Source organism: Prinia subflava, chromosome 5 (genome assembly GCF_021018805.1).
Source record: "Prinia subflava isolate CZ2003 ecotype Zambia chromosome 5, Cam_Psub_1.2, whole genome shotgun sequence".
Taxonomy (NCBI): Eukaryota; Metazoa; Chordata; class Aves; order Passeriformes; family Cisticolidae; genus Prinia; species Prinia subflava.
Window position 1 is genome coordinate 55,690,182 of NC_086251.1, and position 14,828 is coordinate 55,705,009.

Here is a 14,828-nt window from a genome sequence, read left to right on the forward strand (position 1 = left end):
TGGGCTTCTTTGTCCCCAGAAGCCATCTTTCCTTCCAAAAACCCAAAATCCCAGCTACCTTCTGGATTTCATCCCAGATTGAGTAGCTGCTTGTTTCAGCAAGAGTTGTCTGCACAGTAACAAAAATATTCGTCTTCATTTTAGAGCAGGAAATGTTGCAAAAGCCAAAGCTGGTTATACTTCATGGTAATGTCAGCTGGCTGAAACAGTCTCACAAAAATAACATTGCTGTCAGAAATGATTGTTGGGATATGGAAACACCAGTGCATCAGAGACTGTGGAGTTTTGGGGACCATTCCACTGCTTCTGCAGGTGCTTTCAGTGGAGAAAGGGTTGAACAGAACCCATTACTCAATGCCATGCAGTGCCAGCCTGGGATGCCCAGTTATGGCTGAGTGAGCACAAGGACAGCAGGCTGCTGGGTGCATTCCCTCAGCCTTCTGCAGCTGCAACTCACATTTTACCACCTAATGCTGCCCCACACAGCAACAAAGCTGCTAAACATGGGGCTTAGACACATCCATAGTGTGAATTCACTCATTTTTGTCTTGGCCAGGACATGCAGGATGCTCTGGCAGCTGTGGGAGCTGAGCATGCAGGAGCAGGAGCAGTGATGCTGCGGGCACGTATGCTCCATGGCCAGCAAAGCTGGGAGGGGAAGGAGGAGGAGGAGGAGGATATGTGCTGAACTTCACATCCTCAGGGCCCAGTCAGTGCTTGGGGTGGCAGGGGGGACATGATGTGGCCCAGCAGGGCTGTTTCAGTGCCTGTGGCTGGAGAGGGACAGCTGGCTGCTGGCAGGGACATCAACACAGGGCAGGGTGAGCCTCCCCTCAGCTCCAGGAGGGTATAACACAGAACATCAGGCAGCCATATCATCTGACTTTATCCCTTTATGAGGCCACTTTGTGGTCTCTGTCAATCCTGGGTGACAAGATGTGTAGATGGAAGCCAGCATTTGCTCCGTGTCTCAGTTTGCCTGCTCCAGGCAGGCTTAAAGTGCCTTGAGAACAGGCACAGAGACAGGTCCTGCACCAAAATATGTCACTGCTGGCTGACGCAATCCAGGCAAGAGACAAGGGGACTTAAGACAGCTCATGACAAATATTCCATGAGAGTCTCCTTTAAACCTTGCCTTCAGGCTTTTGGGCTTAAAAATAACACACACACCGCTGGGGCCATTTATGTTTAGCTCCCTGGGGGCTTTCTTTCCTGCAGGAATGCAAGGATTAGATGGTCTCCTCCGCTTGTGCAGTGACTCCAGCAAAGTGATCATGTTCTTCTCTCCTAAAGCTGGGCTGGATTGGCAGCAGTGGTGCAACAGCAGATGCATGAATGAGATTCCAGTGCTCCCAGTCCCATCCTGGTGGGAAGGAGGGCACTGCTGGGCAGGACAGGCTCCAGAGCAGCACCTGCCAGCCGAGGAGAATGTGGACAACATGCAGGTCTGTTTTGTAGGCAACCAACCCCACTGATGGCAATCCCCAATTTCTGAGGGTCAGAGCCAGCTGCCTGGATGAAATTTGTGACAAGCTGCCAGCAGGTTTCAGTGCACTGAAGTGGGGATGATGGCAGGAAGTGGCTGCAGAGTTTTGTTAATCGAGGAAGTGTTAGATAGGCAGGTACTTAACAGGATGCAGAAAAATCATTGGAGTAGAGGGTTTAACACTGGCTGGAATATTGGCTGTGGCTGGGGGATGTTGGGGGCTCACAAACCTCAGTCTGCCCTCAGAGATGAGCTCTCTTCAATACATCAAAACAGTGTGTGGGGATAAAACAAACAATGGGTCCAGTGTTGGCTCTGCTCATTTCCTTGATTAAGCACTTTTTTGGTCATGTAACAATTGGGGGTGGTGGGGAAGATAGAAATAAAAGTTTTACTAGGAGAAGCCTAGAATGAGCATCCATACAACCTAAGAGCAGGTTTACATCTCAGAGCACACCTGAGATGTGGGCTCTGCACCACAGCAGAAGACAACTTTGTCACGGGCAGACACAATTGTGTCTCCATCCCTTGGGGCACAGATGGGTGATGGAGCAGTGTACCACAGCAAGCCTGTCTGGCCTGGAGATTGTCTTGCAGATACAGGGAGCCAAATCTCGTTCAGAAGGAATTTCATTATCCCATCCAGCCAGAGGGATGTGGCAGCAGGCACTGCTGAGCTCTGGGCTGTGCCCTTCAGCAAGTAATTCACAGAGGAGCTGGGGAAGCTGTTTAAGCCCAGATAACACAACACTTCCCCATCCCTTCACATCAGCTCAGGGAATCAGTGCTGTCTGTCAGAGGCTGCTGAGATTGCCATGACTTTCTCCTGGAGTTTCAGGCCTTCCTAGTGCCTCCTTCTTGTGTCAGTTCACCCATTTTTGGGGTCTAGTCAAAACTCCTTCACACTAGTACCTCTTAACACACTTCACCTCCTGTTACATTCCCCTGTGGGAATGGTTTCTCCCCCCTCAGGGACCCCTAGAGCTTGTACCATGTAGTGTGACCCTTCCTTCCCTTTCTGACTCTGTTGGCTGTGTCCCAAACTGCCCCTCCCTGGCAAGAGCTGAGAAAAGACCCTGTTCCTCTCTGCACGTCCTCTTTCCCTCTGGACAGCACCTGGAATAAACATCTTACTGCAGCTGAGGGTTAGAGCCTCTTTTGAGTCCTTTATCCTGTCTATGAAATATTCCTCCAAAGCCTCTAAAGGCCTGAGCTAGCTTGGAACTTCCGAGGGGTTAAAAAAGAGGATTTATTCCCACCACTTATGATTGGTAGGGAAATCAACCTCCAACAGAGGTAAGAGCTGCTGTTCCTTTGGGCCACAGGCCTCCTAAGGCACTGCTTTTGGAGGCTCTGTCACAGTATCACTCCCACACATGGGGAAGAGCCTCCTCCAGCTCACTGGACTGCACTGAGATAAGCAGCCTTCCTCCAAGCTGCTTCAGCCTCCTGTGATCTTTATGGAGCAATTTGTTATGTCAAGTGTAGGATGTAACAGGGGACACCAGGGCCAGTAGTCCTTAAAATGTGCTTGCTGGAGAAGGAACACTTTGCAAAGGTGAACTTGAGGTGAGAGAAACGCATAGCTCAGATGTCAAACGTCGTGCTGAAGAAGTGTTGGGTGATGAAATAAAGATTGGTAAGCTCTCTTGTGGTGGCTGGTTTGAGAGATCAAGTATCACCTTTGGGCTAACTGTAAAAATGTGGAGAATCTAAAAATGGGGCTGCAGAAAGAGAAAAGTGGTGGATGATCACTCATATCAATCTAATAATGCTGGAAATAATTTGAAACATATTAGAGGTGGAAAACAAAGAGTCAAATAATAATAATAAAAAAAGAAGGTAGGAAAGAACAACCTGTAAGTATTGCTAATATTAGGAATGTATGAGAGGAAAATTTTCCTTGTAGATAATTGGACTCTCCAGCCAAGTAAGAATGTGTAATTGTAATTCATGTGGAGAAGAAATTGTTGGTTGTCATCATTAGTGATAATATATTAGTACTGGATGTTCTGATGAGGGCCCTCTGTGGTCAAGTAAACATGCCTGCAAGGCTTAGCAATAGTCCCTTCCTTTGAGAGAGCACTTAATTACATCTAGAGAGACCTATTGCACCTTCAAACATGATAAATTGCCATTGCTAAGCTTCTGACACTAGAGCTGCCTATCTGCTCAGCAGTGGTAGGGATCAGGAGACTCAGTAGGTGGTTCCTCAGTAAAGTAAAAATCATTGCCACCATCTGAGTCTGTCCTTAATGTGTTTTATTTCCACACACCTCCTCATCTTCTGGGTCTGAGCTGGCCAAAAGACACACAGAGTTTTCTTCTCTTCTGACCTCCCAGCCCCTTGCCAAGGTGCAATTCCCAAGAGACAAAACATCAGGAGAAGGTCTACCACAATTGCTGACCCAGCTCTCAGGATGAAAGGAGGCAGCTCACCCAGCAGGTGTTCACAGGTCTAAGCAACCCATGAAGATTGATGAAAAAGTCTGTGTTCAACCATTTCACCTCAGGACAGCTGCAGAGGTATTTACCAGAGAAATTCCACTGCTTCTGAGGGGTAGAGATTGTCTCTGCCTCATGAGTCCCTTGCAGAGTTCAGTTTGAAGAACAGCAGAAACCCCTAGTAATCCCTCTGTATTTATGCAAATTAGCTCTTAATGAGGGAAAAATAACTTCAGAGTGTTTTTTCTGGTCATCTCTCTGACTTGCAAAGTTTACCCAGAAAACATTCCTGAGGATCTGTTGGTGTGGCAGTGTTCAGGCAGGCCAGGAACAGTTCAGAGCAGCAAGTGGGCTCTCCTGATGTAAATGAGCCCTCTGAGATAGCTGGAAAGCTCTTTCTTGTGGGCTTTGCTGAACACCATGGTCTAGAGAGCCCTTGTGTGCTCCTCTGTCCTGGCTGCAAGTGCTGGATTCACACCCTGGCATGACATGGTGCTCTTCATCCAGGCTGCAGGCTGGGCACCCAAATTAAATCAGCACAGGCTCACTGAGCCTGTGAAAACAGGAGGTTCATAAACCCCTTTTGGCTGTACACAGAGTCACACGAGCGTGGGTCTTGCTGGGGCTGCATTTGCCTTGGTTTCATAACGTTGTAAAATCATTAAAGTTGGGGAAGATCCTTTAAGATCATCGAGTCCAATCATTAATCCAGAACTGCCAAAGCCACCACTAAAATGTCTCCAGCTGCCACATCTGCATGTCCTTTAAATTTCTTCAGGGATGGTGACTCCACTGCTTCCCTGGGCAGTCTGTTCCAGTGCTTGACTGCCCTTTAAGTGAAGAAATTTTCCCCGATATCCAATCTAAACCTCCCCTGTGCAACTTGAGGCTGTGTCCTCTCATCACTTGTTAAATGGGAGAGGAGACTCTTCCCCCCATCTACAGCCTTTCAGGTAGTTGTAGACAGCAATGAGGTCCCCCTTTAGCTGCCTTTTCTTCAGGTTGAACAACCCCAGATTCCTCAGCTGCTCCCCATCAGGTTGGTGCTCCAAGTTCCCACTGGCTGAGGCCCGATGGCTTCACTGCCATATAAACACGGTGAGGATCCCATGGAAGTGTCTGTGTGCTTACATTAGAGCTTGAATATACAACAGTGATGCCTTGGGAAGGCTGACCTGAAATAGAGACTGCACAGAGCTAGAGAATAAAGTAGGTATTTCGTAAAAGTAGGTATTTCATAAAAAAATTTTGTGACAATTTTAAATCCACCTTGGGCAGGACAGGGCCTGACCAGGGCTGCACCCAAGATGGATTTAAAATGGTCACAAAATGGTTGACTGGCCACAAGATCTTACATTTTTATAAGTTTTGGTCCATTCGCATATTGGGATTGAATTGTCCAATTACAGATTCAGGTTGTGAGGTCCCATCCTTCTTGTTCCTCCCTTCAGCCCACCCTTGTTTGTGCTTTTGGGCTGGAAAGTTGTCCTTGGTCTTCAGCAGGAAAGGATTTGTTTTGTCTACCTACTCTGTGAAGAGAGCTTACTAGCATTTGATATGAGGCTCAGAGCTACTTCCCTAGGTAGCACAGTATCTTGAAAACATGAAAGCTAAAACTCAAGGCATCACAGTGGAACAACAGGTTTGCCCCTAAAATCAGATCTGTTTCCTTTGAGTAACTGTATGGAAAAGACCAGAGAGGCACAGTCCTGAGCAGGTCTGGAGCTCTCTGCTTCAGTCTGCTGCTGGGACAGGAGCTAAGCACGTATGAAGTACCAGAAACCCCTGTCATCACTTAAAAGGAGAGTGATGATTTCCCTCACAGACTCAAGGGAAATCCAGGCAGGTGAAACCCTGTGAATGAGGTCTTATTTCATCAAAGTCTTTCCCCACAGGTCAGCATATGGTCTACCTTAAAATACCAATAGCATAATAATAATGGTGTATCTAATATTGAACAACAGCATTTTCCCAGCTCAGTGCCCATGCAAATGGACAGTCCCATGAGAAAACATCCGTGAGAGCACTCCAACTTTGCTTGTCCTGAGACAGCAGGGACTGCAGTGACAGAGCTTGATCCAGTTTACCTGACAGGAATTTTTTTCCCTGGCAGCTAAGCCAACAAAGCCCCCAGCACACATGCAAAGCTGCAGAGAGTTTTCTGGACTATGTGCTCAGGCCATAGTGGTTTGGAGCTGCTCAGGGTGTGCACTCATGGCATCCCCAGCGGAGCTGGGGAGAGCTGATGGAGTGAAGAACATTTGCACTGCTGTGAGCCTCAGCTCCCCTGCGGCACCCAACTGCAAACTGCCACAGGCAAAGAGAAAGTGTTGCTGTGTGATCTTAGTTGCTTTTTGTCATACTTTCCACACTGGTTCACATCCTGTTCTCTTTTAGCTCTCCTCTCCCTGTCTCTCCCAAGGCTGATGCCCTGCCAGGATCTTTCCACTGGAAATGCCCCTGCCTGGGATGAGGGTACTCAGTGACGTTTATTTGCCACAGGGCATCGGGGCTTGTGGCTCTGGTTTGCTGCTGCTTGCCTGCACATTCCCGCCTGGGATAACAGTATTGTCTCAAGGAGTGGCTGCTGTAGGTATGGGATCAGGAAACTTGTTTGGTCATGCTGTAATCAGAGCAGGAACTCTCTTATCTGCTCCTATCACGCCGTGCTGCAGTGCAGCTTCCCCAGCACAGTGGATCCTCCGGGACCCTGCCAGTGCTGGACCAGGGGCTGCTGCTCAGCATCGCTACCCAGAAATGGATCAGGCTGTCCTCCCTGTGCTGACAGCCCTGTTCTGCTTCCCTGAGGAGCCCATAAGAGCATGGAGGGAAGGGAGAAGTGCAGGGGAAAAACCATGCATTCGTTGCAGCTCCAGATCTGAGGCCAGCTGGTCCCTTCAAACAGCACTGCATACAAAAACTGGACCTGGTCATGTTGTAAACCCCAGAGAAGGGGTTTTTGGCTACCCATGAGCCTGCCCAGGGAGCATCAAATTGCCTTGGGACACTTTGGAGAGCATCCATCAGCCAGGATCTGTTGCCTTATCCTACAGGCAGCCTTCCTGTGCTCATCATCTGCTTAGGAGTAAGCTTGAAAAAAGCTGAGCCAAAGTTTTGGACTGCTTGAGGGATCCAAGACAAGACACAAACTTCACCATAGTGTTTCCTACCCCTCCAAATCCTGCCTAGTGCTGCCTGCCCAGTTTCTGATCAGGAGTGAGGGCAAGTGCCAGGTGTGCTCTGTACTGCAGCCCTTGGCACAGAGGGTGGCCTGTTCCAGGCAGTGGCAACCAGGAGCAGCTACTTAACCCTGGCCATATTTGAAATAATTGCTATGCACAGCACAGGCACACCAGGCTGGTGAATGCATGCCCTGCTCTGCGGTCAGTTGTCTCCTGGTGCCCCTGGGCAGCCAGGGTTTGGTGATGCTTCATCTGGACCTCTCCTTTTCCATATGGAGGGGTGGTGAAGGTGAGAACTCCCACTCTGAGATATGCCCAGAGCTTCCCTGCTGTCAGCTCCATGCACGTGTGACATGCTGAGGCAAGAAAATGAAACAGGAGTAGGAATTTCTGATGGCATTTGAGCAGAAGGAGAGGTTGGTCTTTAGAAACTCTGGAGTCAGGCTTGTTTCTGCACTGCCTCTTCAGAGGAAATGTTTCCAGATTTTTCCAAGCCTCTTAGAAAAAAAGCTGTTGAGCTCAGCAAATGTATTTCAGTGTTTTGCCTCGGACTTTTCTCACTGTGAAAATACTGTGATATTCAAAAATACAGGCACAAGCCAGCAGTTGCAAGCTTTGTGCTGGGTCCGAGTATGGGCAAACTGAGGTGGGACTGTTGCTGTCAGCACCAATTGTATCTTCCTCCCTTTGGTACCCCTGGGGCTGCTGTGGCTGACAGCATCTTCATGGGCCTCCCCCAAACCCAAGAACAAACAGAGTTTTCCATCATGTGAGGACTGCTGTGATTTATTGAATAATCTATTGAAAATGGGTGGAAAAACTGTCAGGATGGAGAGAGGGGGTCACAGTGTCCTGGACAGGGACTGAAAACAAATGGGGCAGGAGGCTTTAGTGCAGAGCTGGGGCATTGAAACAGTGCAGATGCAAGGAATAAGCCGTAGGTTCAGCAAGCTGCTGGCTTCAGGTTTGGGCTGCAGGATTGGACCCAGTAAAGCAAGGAAAATATTGCAGAGCAACAAGCAAAGACTGCCATGGAGAGGAAAGCACCACTGCTTGTTTGCCTTCCTCTCAGTGTCCTGCAAGGAGCACCAACAGCTGAACTGCATCTCATGGGCTGGTCCTGCAGGTGAGGCATTGCCAGCATCCACAGGTCCATCTATTTCACAAGAAATCTCAGCAGTTCTTCCCCTGATGGAAACTCTCTGTTTGCTCTTGGATTTAGGGGCAGAGGAACGCTGGGGGCTGGCTGGGCCAAGATTGAATGTGTTTGCACATTCCCTTGCCTCGTAGGATTGAATCCCTGTCAGCCCAGTGATGGATGCACTGCTGAACCAGTGTATCTGATAACCACAATCATTAACTAAACTGTTGGAGGGTCAGGGGTTGGAGGGCCAAACACCATCCCTGCTCCAGCTTTTACAAGGTTCCTTTGTGGCACTGTGTGGGAGCACAAGCCCTGTGGGCAGGGAGAGCCACTGCCAGGCCCTGCCATCGTGGCTGAGCCACAGGGGGACACGGTGAGCAAGGGACAAGCTGTTGGCACAAGGATGGGGAGAAAATTGCAGGGCTTGGGTGGCTCAGGCACTGGATCTGCCCTACCCTTGGGAATGAATTCCCCACACTCACATCTCTGTTTGCCTTGCCTTTCTGCAGAAGGAGAAAGGGCACTGTGGTTGAACTGGCTTCCACTGCTCTTCTTCACTGCCCTCCCCCTCCTCCTTCTCTGGAAAGGGTCATTCATGGGCCTCTCTCCTCGCTCCATCAGGGCCTCCCTGCAATTTCTTTCTCTCACACACATGCCCAGGATCTTTTCTGGAGAATTGCCCTCCACTGACTTACATCTGATGCACAAACACGTGCAGATCCCAGCGAGGCAGTTATTTTCCCAGGCAGATGTCTCCAAGTGTTAAAAAAATAATCAGCTGCTAGTTGGGATGCTCCTATTCATCCTGGAGGGCAAACTGCAGCGGAAAGAAAGGGATGTGACTGTCCCCTGGCTCTTTATGGAGGGTCTGTTTCTTAAGAGGCTATTGAACCACGTTCAATGCACCACTGAGGCATCTAAGAGGGGATTTAGGGACTTAAAACTTGCCTGTGGGCACCAATACACACTTTGTGAACAAATGGCTGGGATCCTGAAAAGGTTATCAGGCTGACAAAAGAGGGGGAAGAAGCAATCAACTCACATTGGGGCAGAAAAGAGAGAATGAGAACAGGACAGAATATGGCAGCAGGATGCTCAGGTGGGCCCAAGGCGGAGAGAAAAAATCCCTGTGATGAAATTCCTGAGCAGAGGCATGTGCTGCCCAGCAGCTTCGGGAAATACACTGGAAAAAGTGTACAGGGAAAATGTGTAATACTAAGTACATCCACTTCGGTGACTAAAAATACTTTTGCTCATTCTTCAGTGTCACAAGAAGACATTTTTGTCATAGCTTATTTAGACAGCTGCCTGCAAATAATCAGGTTGAGTCCTATTCTGTCAGTAACATTAAAAAAAAAAAAAAAAAAAAAAAAGAAAAAAAAAGAAAAAAAAAAGGAAAGGAAAAGAAAAGAAAAGAAAAGAAAATGCCATTCCTTAAATAAATCCAAACTTTCTGTGGGAACATGTAGCTTTCAACCAAAAGTGACTTTGCAGGAAGTTGCACTGGCACTTTCTTGCCAAGGTCAAAATATTCTCTCAGCCTTTTCTAAGAACCTTCTTCTTTTTTTTTTCTTCTTTTTTTTTTGAAACAACTTTTCATTAATTTTTAATGTATATTCTATTACAAACAGCAGTGTGCTTCAGAAAACACTAAGCCTGGAATAAGGAGCATTGATCGTATTGATGGAAAATGTTTTTCTGACATCTGAAGTCACACTTGTACCTTTCCAAGGAGATTTCAAACTTTCTTTTTTTTAATTATGTTTTGGTTTGGAAACAACATTTCAAACTCAGATATGTTTCAGAATCAAGTAAATTTGTGTCCCTCTACACCTTCAACAAAGGAAATTCTCATCCTGTGTAATTTCACTAATTTCTCCCAGAACCCTGTGTAATTTTACTCATTTCCCTCCACAGACTTGTCATCACCAGCACTGCTGCCAGGCAGAGGGACAAGGAGTGGCAGAGCTGGCAGAAAGCCACTTATGGGTGGTGAGGAATGGGAAAGCCTGTGAGAAAAAAACAAACATCAACCACGCCCAGCCATGGACGTTCTTAAACTAAAAAGCCACAGGTATCCAAACTGAGGACACAGGGCTCTTGCCCCTGCTGCAAATATATCAATATCCATCTGACTTATCATCAATATGATTGCAGAGAGAAATCCTTGAGGAACATGTGTGAGAAGAGTGAGAGGCAGCAGGGTGCAGAGACCTTGTGAGCATCCCTTGGTGAGGGGGGTGCTGAACCTCTCCAAGTTCTCTCCAAAAGGTGTCCCAGGCTGTTTGTGATCTGGGCTCTGGCTCATGAGGGCTGTGCTACAGATCTGTGGCTGTATTAACCCTGCTGCTTGGTGACCTTTGACAGGAGACAACCTGGCTGCAGTCCCTGGGGAGGTGCAGGCAGAAATGGAAGCAGAAGATGGCTGGAGAGGGACCCAGGGGATATCAATTTTCATGGCACAACACAGTAGAGAGAGAGAACTGCTGAAAAGCAGAATATTCAGAGGTACTTTTCTTCAGCTGCTCCTGGAGTGCCTCCACTCCCAGAAATGTCAGACTGGCACTGGGAAGCCTCAGTGCAGGCTGCCCAACACAGTCACGAATTGGAAGGAAGGAGACTCTGCAGAGAGGATAACAGCTGAAGGATCAATACAGGCACACAGGGGAGACCAGGTTAGAGGGGATCTCAGTTCCTGGACCATGGAACACTTGCCAGACAGGTTCTCTCATTTGCACCTCCAAAATTCGAGGTCTTTCCACGAATACAGCGTCTGCACACCACAGTGTTTGTGGAAAGGGACGCCCGTGCCCAGGGCTGGTCCCCATCAGCAGAGCTGGGTGCTGGGCATGCCCTGAGGCCACAGGCAGGCTGGCCATCCCTCCCTGACAGCTGTTCCAGACCCAAACACCAGCCCAGGCCTAGGAGCAAGCCTGGGAACGTTTCTGTGTATGGGCAGAAGCCAAGCAGGTGCTCTCAGAAGGTCTCACTAACACTCCATCAAGAGCTCAGCTTCTGGATAAAATGGGGGAGGCAGAAGAAAGGATCTGCACTAAAAGCTGGTCTTATGCAGTAAGTTTTGAACACATGTTCCTGTCCTGTGCCTCTCTGTCCTGCACAAAGGGCCCTTTAGCCCTTACTCAGCAGCTGGATGGTGTCCCAGTCCCACTGCAGATGTGTGGGCTCCAAATCCTCGGCACTTGACTCCTCATTTGGGAAACCACTCTGAGGTCACTTGGGAAACTTGGCACCCAGAGATTTCAAAATGTGTCTGACTCAGAGGAGCTGCTGCCATGAGCTTGGTTTGTGAGATGACTACACACACCATCTCTAACATGAGAGCTGATTAATGCCACCCAGGCCATTGCTGAAGTGTTTGCTGAATCACCTCTCTCCTTTATCTAAGATGGCTATTTTTCTTATTATTTATTATTTGTCATGTTTATAAGCCATGGGCTGCTCTGTGGCATCCAAACAAGATTTGCAGGAGAAGGCTTCTTGGTTTGCTGTCCAGATTGAAAGCAACAAAGGTTAAATGTTTCTTCTTATGAAGACCAAAGGATTTACAGCAAGGTAAATGTGAGTATTCCTGTGCAAAGATTTTATATTTTAAAGGAAGAATGATTTGATAACCCAACAGACCCCAGGCAATGCCCCCTTTCAGTGACATTATTTTGTGGATGGATGGATGAAATGGTGAAATGTTTCTCACTGGAGTCAGCCAGCTGTGGGCAGAGGATTCTTAAATTGTCACCTGAGACCCAACACTGCACAGAGGGCAACAGAACACTTCCAACCAAGCTAATAATTCCCAGGAAGGAATTTGTTTGGTGAATGTGAGCAAGGTCCCCAAAAATTCATTGGAGTTATCAACTACAGCCTTGGGTTTTTCTTGGCAAGTTGTGGGTGGAGAGTTCTGTTGGGGTGCTTTTATTTTTTTTTTTTTTTTTGGGGGGGGGGCGTTATTGCCAGAATTTCAAGTGCATTCTGATGAGAAATGCAGAATGTGGCCTAAGTTTGAAGTGAATAAAATTTCACAAAGGACCTGCATTGAGACAGGACTTTCTGTAGCAGGAAGGACAATTCAGTGAGGATCAATAATTGTGTTCAGGGAATAGAAATGAGAGATGAACTGAGCTGCTAATTTTCTGTCCTAGTAGAAACCAGGCCAGGCACTAGCTGGCCAGGGAGCAAGGGGGTTTCTCCCTGTCCCTGGTGCAAACCATCAATGTTCCTTGTTCTTCTCCACCCCAGGCAAAGACAAAGGCACAGTGAGGTGAGCATAGCACTTGGGTTTTGCTTGGGCTGGAGGGGAGCTGGAAGGTGACTGCCCACTCTGCACACCAAAGTGAACACAGAATCAAGGCTGCATGGGGGGCTTCCTTTTGGTGTTGGGATAAGAAGCACATGGAAACCAGTCAGCAGCACTGGCTGTCAAGTCCTACACCTTGAACTTTCTCACTCCAGTCTTCTCTCAGAGATTTAGCCCTAAGAGCACTGATATAACTATGCACAAATAATCAGATTCTAGATGGTGAGACATTGTTCCTCCAGCATTCAGGTGCTGTTGGTTTTTTTATCCTTTTCTTTTTTAATGGCATTAGAAAAGCCCCTACACTAATGTTTAGAGCCTTCAGTGTCGAGTCAATACCTCTCCTTCCAGCATGGACTCAAAACACCACAGACTGCTCCCCACAGCATCAAACCTGTCATTAAACCTGTCCTGGCTGGTCAGGGATAACCTCTGAGATGCCAACACCCACATCCAGTGCGGTACTGGGCCCTGAGTTGTTTCTCTGCCTCCATGTAGTGTTTTCATCACATTTATCAACCCATGCCATCTCTGAACAGCACATGGGTATTTTGTCAGGTTCCACATAGATAAAAAAAAAATATCTTTTCTTTCCATCATCTGAAACCTGTTGTTTGTTCTTTACTCATTTCCTTTTGCTGATTGAATCTGCTGCAGAAATGAGGCGTTGCATAGTGGCTCCTCTGAGCTCCTGGAGGAACCCTGCACTTGGGCACCATCCCACAGAAACCATCAGCTCCTTGTCCAGGGTGGCCACCTCCCCTGGAGATGCTTGCCCAGCACCTGCTGCCCATAGGATCTCAGCCACAGGAGGGTCTTATCCCAAAGTTTGGTCACAGGCCCTTTCCAGAGCCTGGGGAAAGGATGAAACATCCTGAGTTTTGGAAATCATTTGTGGGAGACCAGGATTCTCATGATGATGGGCAGGGATATGTGCTATCCATCATGGATGTAAGAGGCAGGGGAGAAAGGCAGATCTCAGAGGCTTAGAACTCCTTAATTTTAGCAAAGAGGATTGAGAGACAGCCTGATACATCTGCATATTCAGCTCTTCTGGGATCTGCAACATTACCAAAGCATAGAAAGAAGGGATTTTTGAACCAGAAGGAAAGCACATGAGTGAACAATGATGGTGACCAGTTTCTGGGACAAAGAGAAAGAGGTGCCCCATCTCCCAGTGTCTTCAGAGCAACATGAGCTTCCAGTGAAGCAGGCTACTGGGTTTGAGTGACTGAGCCCAGTGATCTGTGTAAATCCAGATTTAGCAATTCCTTCTGGCCATAAACACCACGACCCTGCTGGTTCTCACAGTTTACAGTGGGAAAGGGCCGAATTTGGTAAACTCAGACATGAATGTCACATGCTATATTTACACAAAGCAGTGCAGCTCTCTCCTTGTAGGGGAGCAGCCCTGTCCCCATGTGGCAGCAGTCACTCATCAAAGGCTAGCAGCAGGTCTGGGATGGGGGGACAGTCCCTGGGAGAGTGGCTGGAAGCTGTCCACAGCTGTCTGGTTGTAGTGGTGGTGCTGGCACCCAGACTGGCCTCTCCACTCCCAAGGAAGCTCAGAGGCAGAGGGGGAGGATTCTGTGCTCCCAGAAAGCCGCTTGCAAGAGGTCCAGTGTTGGCAGCATCCTGAAGCACCTGGCTAAGAGCCTAACACAGAGGGCAGTGCTGTTTCTGAAGACAGTAGATAAACAGCATTCACATGGCTGTGACCAGATCTGATGTTGCTCTGCTTCATCTCACATTCATAGAAATGCAGTTCTTAGAAAACCCAGAGAGACCTAAGGTTAACCAGCCCACTGATCCCCGAAATAACAAAAAAAACCCAAATGATGTAAAACCCTGCAAGAAATATAAACTTTGTAACTCCCTAAACCCACTTTGGTTCCAGACTGTTGCTCTTGCAAGACAGAAGAGGATTTCCAGCTTTTGTCTGGAATTCAGCCTCACCTCCTGTGCAGGAATCCCGGGCACCAGCCCCCTCTCTGCTCCCTGCAGGTAACACTCATGTGCAGCCAGAAATGCTGCTAGCCCACCTGAGTTTCAGCACTGTTTTTTTGTGAGACTCATGGTATTAACCAGGCCTCCTCTCAAAGGATCTCTAGCGTGGAGGGTAAGGCAGGAGCAGTGTGAAACCCATGGGGGAGAGTAACCAGAGCAGCAGCATCACTATGGCCATGGAGATAAGGGGCAGTTCACACCACAGCTGATGAGTGACATGGTTTCTAGCCCTTTCAATGCCTTGAAGTGTTT